The 10114-nt window shown below is 30.3% G+C and overlaps 1 long non-coding RNA gene across 1 annotated transcript; it reads left to right on the top strand.

Annotated features, from left to right (window-relative positions):
- Positions 1-5857: 5857 nt before the first annotated feature.
- On the top strand, positions 5858-8476 carry LOC145191478 (uncharacterized). Its single transcript, XR_016451216.1, has 2 exons — positions 5858-6474; positions 6673-8476. It is a non-coding gene; the product is annotated as an uncharacterized LOC145191478 (long non-coding RNA).
- Positions 8477-10114: the final 1638 nt, after the last annotated feature.

The following is a 10114-nucleotide window of genomic DNA, read 5'->3' as shown; positions in this document are numbered from 1 at the left end:
TTTAGAAAATACCTTGAAAAACATTTGGAAGTTGACAAAGACTGATATATGTAAAGTTATGTAAAGCACATAGTAGACCAGACTGATGGCAGGGCCAGTAAACCTAAGTTTAACACAGTTTAATTGACAATCTTTAATTGTAATTTATTTTAGAAAGAAAATATTTTGCTACCTTATGTTTATCCACAAATTTTTATTTCCTAAGCTCAAGTAAGTTATTATCTCCTGATTTGTTAGAGTCAAAGGTATTATTATCTCCTGATTTGTTAGAGTCAAGTAAGTTATTATCTCCTGATTTGTTAGAGTCAAATGAAAAATGAAAAAAAAAAAATATCAGGATAAATATACACCAGGATTGACCTTCAGCCTTTTTGTATTATAGGCGAGTGAATGATGCCTCTTAAACTTATTTAGGCTAAAATTAAGATAATCTACTATGGTTTTCCTATTTCTACCGCACAAAGTTCAAATTTTGTAAAAAAAAAAAAAAAAATGTAAGCAAAGTTCAATTTTCACAAAGTTCAAATTTCATAAAAAAAAAAAAAAAAATGTAAGCAAAGTTAAAGAGGTTTCGAATATTTAAATTCCTTTAAGAACCTGAAATTTTAGGAGGCCTAAAAAAAAGAAAAGGTATGAAGATTTTAGTTGTCAGTTTTTCTTCACATTCGTGTCGAAAAAAGATACTTTTACAAATAATCTTGTATTTGTCCGTTTTTTTCCATAAGAAGAGTTTGGTTGGTGAAGCAAGAAATGGATTTTCTGAGCAGTATTCTCAAAGACCATGGAATATTTTTGAACCTCAAGTTCAATAAGAACATACTTTATAATAGGAAAATATAAACATTTATATTTAGTTAAAATAATAAAACAAATATTTAATATAATATAATATTATAAAAAATAATAAAATAAATTTTAATAAAACAAATTATTATTTTAATTATAAATATACAAGTAAATGCAAATATAAATATTTATATTTACTTGTATATTTTTATCTATTATTTCTGCAAAAACAATGCCGGCTAAAAATGGCTAAGAAAAAGATAAAACGCGTAGAAAAATCGGTTGATAAGAAGGATTGTATTTCACAGCGTAGCTTAGCTAAGAGATTCAATGTTTCCCTACAGTATATATCCAAAATTATCAACAAAAAGACGGGCATTCGTTATCTTAAAAAAACTTAAGCGACTCATAAAGCATCAATGCGTTCTAAGTGCCAAAAATTGGTTTCACTTTTTCCAAAAAGAATTGTCATCTTTGACTACGAGTCATATTTTCTTTTAAGCAAAATTGATCTTTCTGGTATCGCAAGATATTATGTTTCTAATCCCGATGCAACGCTTAATGAGGTCAAGCTGAAAAGAAAAAACAAACATGAGCCAAAGTTACTAATTAGGATAGCCTTGGCTGAAAAAGGAGTCTCAAAGAATTACATCGCTTCTTCGGACCAAGCAGTCGTCAAGGATGTGTAGATTTTCTAATGTCTGGTTAAATTAAATCAACGAGGTTCTCAAAAACAACAGAATTGTGTTCTGGATTGATCTAGCTTCTACGTACTATTCAAACAAAGTACAACATTATCTAAAAGGGTAAAATATCAAATGTGCCGAGAGACAAAAACTCTGCTGATGTGCCCGAATTGCGTTTGATCGAGAATTTTTTGACTGGAATTAAGATTGTTCTATGCAGATAATCAGCAAGCTGAAAATCTCCGTCAACTAAGAAATCGAATCGAGAATTGTGTAAAAAAATAGACCAAAATCACGTAATAGGCTTGGGCCGAATACTTTCACAAGAGTTAATCCACTGATCTCTATAATAACTGGATAGCGTAACTCCGAGCAAAACTTCTTATTTATTGACGCCAAAATCGCCATATTGGAAAGCCCCAAAAATTTTAATCCCGTAAGCTTTAAGTTCTGTTTTTCGGCTTATCTCTTTATCGCTTTATCGCACATATCAGATTTCATTGTTCTGGGGCTTTCCAATATGGCGATTTTGGCGTGAATTTTGATATTAGAGATGCGCTATCCAGTTATTATAGAGATCAGTGAGTTAATCGCGTTCGCTGAAATGGTCTGATAAAAGAATAACTTTTTATTATTTTTGTAAAATACAAGTTTCTTGTTATAACGCTTTTTAAATAAGTAAAATTGAAAACTCCGTTCAAGAGATTTTCATTTCCAATATTTGTTTGGATTTTTAGTTGTTACATGTTACAAAGGTAAATTTAAAAATAATCTTAGAAATTTCCAAAGGCTTTAAAATGTTTAAACAGAGAAAAAGACGCGACAATCAGTCGAAAAATTGTTTAGTCGTAAAATTGCTGTTGATGTCTAACTCATCATGGAAAAAATTGGCTTAAATTGTCCGACAGTATGGCAATAAATATTCCAAGTACCTTAGTTCTGAAAAGTTAGTAGAAGCTGTTCCTTCTAAAAATCATGGTAAAAAGTATTTCTGTAAAGTCTGCAATCAGTTACTTTTTAAAGCTGTTCAATTAGAGTGTGGTGACAGAGATTTTGTGAAGCATGTGCTAACATTGTCAAGGTATTCTTTTAAATGGCTCCACATGTTCCATATAAAGTTGATTAGTATAGTTAGAAAAAACAACTTTAAAAGTAGCAATTTGAGTAAAGTGGTTCTGAATCATATCTAAAAAAATGTGGCATGTTTTGACTGTATCAGCTCTTCGATAGCAGTTACTGATTTCAGTGGAAACTCTACCATTGTATAAGCTTTTTCCATTTTAATATAATGCATCTAGGGATATATTACCAAAGAATGCAAGAAGGCTAACTCTACCATTTTGTTAAACAGATACCAAAAATGTCCTCAAAACTTCTTCAGAGCAAGTAATTAACTATTAACATCAGTGTACCTTGAGGTAATGAAAGTCAAGCATTTGATTCCTCTGCAAAGAAGGCTGAGAACTTAAAACTTTCATAGGTTACATACAAAAAGTAATTTGAAGATATAAAGATATAAAAGTTGAAGCTAGACTTAATGATAATAGTATCAGTGTTCAAAAATTTTAACTGATTTGAATAAAACAGGACAATTCTTTTATTAAAATAGGTACTTTAAAATTAAATACAATACTTTATGTAAAGGTTTATTTAACTTGTTAGTAGAATCTTCTTTTATTCCATTCATATTAGTTTTTTGTTTCATACTAATTCATTATGAAATTATTTGTTGGTTTATTGAAAGAGCTTTTGTTTTTTAAACAGTTAACTAAATGTAATTTTTGGAATAAGGTAGTCACTCTTATTATTTCAAATAATAAATGTTGTTAAGCTACACTTTTATTAGTGCTAGCAAAGGTTCTAAATATTTAGAAAAATACTTAAGTTTTTTTTTTCTGTAAATTTACTTGCTCATTGAAGGATAGTCATCATGTGTATATATTTGAAATCCCTCAAATTTTGTAAAAAAAAAGGAAAAAAAAAGAGTGTCTTTTTTTTAAAATTACTACTGTTTAAGATAAGGATCCTGTACTTTCACATAAGTTTATGTTTAATTTTGTAAGAAAAAAAATTGAATAAATCTATTTTTGTTGCAATAAATTTTTCTTTAAAAGAACATTTTTAAATTGTAAAACACAGGAAATAAACTTTTTTAATCAAAACTTTTAGCTACTTATATACAGTAGGTTTTTCCAAAATCTTATTTAAAAGAAAAAGGCTTCCAATAAATTATTGGATAAAAATAGAACTTCATTCTTCATTTTTAAGATGAAATTTGAAAATAAATTAAAAAATACTTATTTTCTAATCACAGCAGTTAGTTATATTTCAAACTCAAAATCTTAAAAAAAAAATATAATAAAGATTTTTAGTAAAAAAGTGAAAATAAGTAGTAATTAATTGATTTGAATAAAAAATTCAGAAGTGAGCAGTTTTCATAAAAATGTAAGATAAATAGAAATTTAAGACTAAATATGTTTACAAATGATGCTCTCTGCTTAGCTAATTTGATAAAGTAAGTATAGTAGACAGAATTTCTATTATAATTTCTTAAGCTTTATCATAAAATTGAAGATTCAATGTAATCACCATGTTTCTGAATCTTGTGGAGTGATAGGGTTATAGATAAAAGGTTATTTAGATCAATTTACTATCACAGCAGAATAGTTGAAAGTTTAAGTATCAGTTCTTTCTTGACATTGTGGCAAATACCAAATTATGTCTTAATTATGTCTTGATTAATGTTCATTATTTTGCTGAGACATCAGGTTATTGAACATGTATTGTAGTGTTGCTTTGAATTCAAGTTAAATGATTAAAGTAAATTTTTGTTTGTATACACACGTATCAGCTTCTGCATTTAGTTGTCTTGGTAATAAAAATATAAATTTCTGATTATAGTATATAATTTTTTTAATGTTTCAGTATGGTCAACTTTCCTTTATTCCTAACAGTTTGATAATTGCTTTGTAAAAGTGAAAGTTTGTTTGAAACAAATTTCTTGCTGGTTTTACTAAAAGGACAACAATAGCTTCAGACTTTCATGTTTAATTTCATTAACATTAATATATTTTGTTTTGCAGGGTTCCAGCTCACTTGATGCCCATTATAAATCAAGTTTTAAGATTCACACTTGGCTCATGGTGGTTACAGATGAAATTAAAAAGGAGTTAAACAGTGTGAATAAAGAGAATTTTGTTCTATGTGAACAATTGAATACTGACACACAAACTATTCAAAAGTTCAAAACCAAAGTGAACAAATCAAATGAAAATATGAAAAAGCCAGATGAAAACTATTTGGGTTTTCATCTGCCTGGTTTTTCATATTCTCATACATTGTTATTCTGCATTTCAAAGAACTAAATTTGAAAAAGATATCTTTGGGTAATTACAATCTAAAGGTAAGTATGGTTAAATGTTTGCAAGAAAAGTCAAGAAGTTGTGTTAATGATTTGCAACTCAGCCAACAAATTTTAGAAAATACCTTATATGATGGCCATCTTTTGCGGAAGTGAGGAATTGATATACCCTATTGAGAAAATTCAGTGCAGATTCTTTGTTGACAAGTTTTGCTTACAAATAGATTCTTTTTCTAGAGTTAAAGAGCGTTTACTATGGAAGTTGCAAATGACAGGGCTCATTAAGTCAAGTAAAAAAAGTAAGTTTTTAGAAAATTGTGTTCTTAACTAATTTTAGTGAAATTGTACTTAAAATGCAGGTACAAAAATTTAAAAGACTTATAACTATCTAAAAAAATAGTTTTTAAAGTTCTCTATCAAACTGTAGAAGAATACTGATTATTACCATCAATATTCTTGTATTCCTTCTTTTTGCTGCAAAGTTGTTGTATTTATAAAAAGATAATTAGGCATGGTTACTACTATAAAGAAAATTCTTCCAAATACATGTATAAAATCATAACTTCCATTTAAACTCAAGATTAGATACTGCTCAACAATTGGTCTAATTATAATAAAATAAGGGGTTTAGTGTTGTATGTTTCATACTTGAGGCATTTTTTTTTTACTTTGAGGAGTAATATTTAAACTTAACAATTTAAAACTTAGTCATCAGCATTTGTGCATTTTTATTGCAAATGTTTGTAAATTCATACAAGCATTTTGACTTTTTTGTTTTCCTAAACAATTACTAATTTTGCTCCAGATCTCATCAAACAAGATCTCTTTTAAGTTGTAATTAAGTAGACAAGTATTAATGATTTAAATAGTTATAAGTATGATAAAAATTGTAATTGTTAACAAGTGTCATTAATAATTGTTAACAAGTATCACTTATTTAAATAATTATAAGTAAGTTAATTATTGTAAGTATTTTAAGTGGATTGTTATCCAATATAAATTTTGATTAAATTTTGTAAAAGGCAGAGTTTGATTTAGTAAAGTTAGTGAATTAACACAATGTCAAATCAAGCAAAGATTCATGATGAAAATCAAAAGTTTGTGTGCTTGCTCTGCCTGAAAAAATGTTTAAGACAGCTTACTGTTTTCCAAGCAAATCCAATATGCCAACTGTATAAGACCAAGATCAATATCAGTAATTCTCGGGTACCACAAGAACTCTGCGAATCGTGTAAAACTACTTTGTGTAGGAAACAAGAGGGGAAAGAAGTTGTCCTCCCCCCTTTGTTCAATTTCAAGTCAATACAAGTGAGACTTGAAACAAGAGCCAGGATGTGTCATTGCCTAATCTGCCAAATTGGTCGGTCAAAGGTCCAAGAAAAACATCCTCTTGAAGAGCAAACCACCATTGAGAAAGAACCAAGTGTGCGCTGCAGAACATGCCTCAGCCCTTTAGGAAAAAGGTTGCCCAACCAATGCTCTCAAATAAAGTAAAGGGAAAATCTTCGATCTTTAGCAGCAAGTGATGCCAAAGCAGCCGAATAAATTGCATCTCGAGTTATTTCCAATAAAGAATTATCTCCGGAAAGAACTATTCGAATTGCTAAGCATCCGGCGGGCCTCCACTTACAATAACCCCCGGTAAATATTTATACTTAATATAATCTTTGCATATATTGAAAGAAAGTCTTGACATTTAAGAAATGAGGCTGGATAGATTTCAGGAAATATATTTTTGACAAGTTTCTAATCTCTTTAAAAACGAATAATTTAAAAGCTTTGCCAAACTTTCTAAACAAAGTTTATTATAAACATAAAATATGCATGTTTTGATTTCAGGTCGAAGTAGTGCCCTGTCACCATCCAGCGCTCTAAAATTGACCACTCCAGCTCTTGCAAATGTACAATTAAGTACGGGCCTGTCAAACAACGGATTAAAAGAACTGGTCAAAACTATAAACCAAACATCAAGGTTTTTGGTTTTTGGAGCCAAAATTTTAAAAGAATTTCCTAAGAGCAGGTCAACGTTTAAGTGATTTCTTCACCTGCAGTGACTTAAAAATCACCGACGGAAAAGGAGATTCTAGTACAGTTCGGGTTGTTGCTCACTGCAATGATTTATCAAGTCTTGTGAATCATGTTATTCTATCTCGCAAAATTTCTGGTGGCTATTTTGTTAAGCTCGGAATTGATGGTAGCAAAGGTTTTCTCAAGTTTTGTCTAAGTATGGTCGATACTTAGACAATTACTTAATGATAACTGGGATACTGCGTTATGGGATGAAACCAGCTCACCGCCACAAAAACAGCCTCTCACTCAAAGGACTGGTAAAGACACTGGAGTCAAGAGACAAATTCTTGTTGAGGTATCAGAAGATTTGCCAAAAACTCACTCCAATATTTAAAAAATCTGGTCCCTAATTAATTCAAATGGGCTTAAACTAATTTTGGCTTGTAATTTGAAAGTTGCAAATGTAATTTGTGGTCTCAAACCCATTCAAGTATGCACCCTTGCACATGGTGTGACGTCAAATCCAAGTGTATTGCCGAATCTGGAAACTTGCGAACACTGGGCTCAATTAAATCTAGCCTTGAGTCTTTTCAGCAATCTGACAGGGATGTTGCTAATGCAAAGCTGTTCGGCAATGTCATTCGAAAGCCAATCATCAGCGGGCCTGACAATGTTCTGATTTTTGAAACCATCCCACCGATGGAATTGCATCTCCTCTTAGGAGTTGTCAATCATCTTTTCAAGATCCTTAAAACTTATTGGACAGAAGCTGTTAAGTGGCCAGCTGCTCTCCACATTCAACTTACCCTATATCATGAGGGCCAGTTCGACGGAAACGAATGCAGAAAGCATCTTAAAAATGTGGATGTGCTGCAGCAACTTGCTGATACAAACTTGGTTCCTAATATCTTTCACATAATTGAAGCATTTAAAAGTTTCAATCTACAGCCGGACTTCAATCTACAGCCGGACTTCAATCTACAGCCGGATTCATCTTACAGCTGGATTCATCCTACAGCCGGACTTCGCTGAAAGAATTGAAAACTTCAAAAGGTGTTACTTAATGATAACTGGTGCAAGCGTAACACCTAAAATTCACACCGTCTTCTACCACATCAAGGATTTCATTAGCCATAAAAGATCCCCCTGGGGCCCTATAGTGAACAAACTGTTGAAACCTCTCATCAAGATTTTTATCAGAGTACAAAGAAAGATTGTCATCCAGAGCACAAATAAAGATTGTTGTGCTGCATAACTAATCTAAACAGTAAGCATCTTTAAAGAACTGCTAGCATGATTTGAGTTATTAGAGCTAAGGAGCAGAAAATCATTGCTTACGGTTTATAATGAACATTTTAAACAACTTTATCTTTAAATACTGTTAATTTAAAAATTGTAAATTTTGATATTACATTTAAAATAGTATTGTAGAGTATTTGTACTAAAAGAGTATATTGAGCTATTTATTATAAAATTTTATGCGGAGAAAATCAAAAACCATTTCTTAAATTGTAATCAGAGGCTATTTAATGGTAATATAACGTAAAAAAAAAAAAGGTTTTAATAATTATTTGATCACTTAGTTTTAAAAGTAAATTTTTTAAAGAAGGTTTCAAGAGTCAATTAAAAAATGTTAACAGAGACGTATTTTTTTTTTTTTTTTTTTTGTTTTACCAGCTGATAGTCTTTCGACCAGGTTTTACACTTTTTTTTAGGGTTCATTTGCACTTTGGTAGGAGTTTATACCTTAGGAAATGCCGAGATTTTCACGGTATGCATAAGCCAAGCCAAACCACCCTTTAAATAGCAAACCAATATTTTGGTCTATAAAATAAAAACGATACATGTAGCAATTAACCAATTATAATAAAAAATGTCGGTATTTCATAGTAGAACACTCATGTAACCATAATTTTGAAAATAGTGACCGAATATCACAGTTATCGGTAACGTTTTAAGGGATAAGTAGTAAAAAACAAAACTTAAACTAAAGCTGCCATAAATCCTTAACCCGTGAACCAATCCGACTGAAATTTTATCCAATGTTTGATGTGATTGTAGGCAACATTTGCACTAGATTATATAAAATTATATAGAGTGGTTCTCATTCTACAGGTGTTTTTATTGGTGCACTATGAAGTCAAAATTTCACTTAATCTGAACTTTCAAATGAAGTTATTTTCAGCGGAAAAAATAAAATGATTTCAAAATTTGCATCACAGGGTACCTAGATGTGTACGTTATCACCCCAAACAAGTGGCGTTCTTGGGTCAACTAGGTTGGCATTATCGTGATCCACGCTAACCGTGCAATTGTAGGTGGTAGTGTAAAATCAATCAATAGTTAGTAGATGGTAATATAAAAGAAATAAATATTAGGTCATTTATTAGAGGTCATATTTATTACAAAAGAAAGAAAAATGACCTCTTTTACTCGCAAAATCAAGTGGCGAAGTTGCCCCGGTCTACCTTACGCTGATTGTTTATTTAGCCATATAAATTTGCTTATAAGGAATCTTTTTCACTACAGCACACATTATTAAATTTTGCTTTTCTAGTGGCAATTCTTTAGAATTTGACATTATTTTTTAAATTCAATTTAAGTTAAATGTACTACCTCCTGTAAATTAACTTTAATATTATTGTTTTTCTTAATAAAATTTTGATTTTTTTAAATGGGGATCGGAACTGTTTATAAATTTTTGCATGATTATGTTTTCATTAAAATTTGAATTTCTTCCTTCCGTTACAAGTTATCATTTTTTGAGTTAATTATATTATGTAATCACTTTTTAGAGGAACAATTATTAAAAATCCCATTCATTTTCAGTAAAAAAAAAAGTTATGACAAATAAACTAGAAAAATTTAGTTATTTAAAAACTTTTGCAAAACTTTTGTGTGTGGCTAGCTCCAAGCGAGTTAAAACATGAATTTTTTTTCAAGCAAACCTTTTATAGATTTGATAACACTACAGGAAAGATAAAAAAACCCCAGCATCTAAAAAATTGTGTTTTGGCTCTTACTCATATGTGAAGAAAAACGTATGATACTACCATCAATGATACTTCGAAGTTGGTATAGGAAAAATACGTCCTTTCGAGACCGTTGCCAATTCTGTAATCGGCATTGTTATCGTAGGACGGGTATCGTAAAAAATGACCGATCCAGTGACCACACGATACTTTCCGTACTGAGACTGATGCATAATTTTAAGTTTAAAAACAGCGTAGTCTACGAGAAAATCTGCTGAAAATATTTTCTATCCAGTGAA

The sequence above is a fragment of the Hydra viridissima genome, unplaced genomic scaffold (genome assembly GCF_058129835.1).
Source record: "Hydra viridissima isolate aposymbiotic clone 2 unplaced genomic scaffold, HvirCarnegie_v1 scaffold_3, whole genome shotgun sequence".
Lineage (NCBI taxonomy): Eukaryota > Metazoa > Cnidaria > Hydrozoa > Anthoathecata > Hydridae > Hydra > Hydra viridissima.
This window is presented reverse-complemented; position numbering and strand designations above follow the sequence as displayed.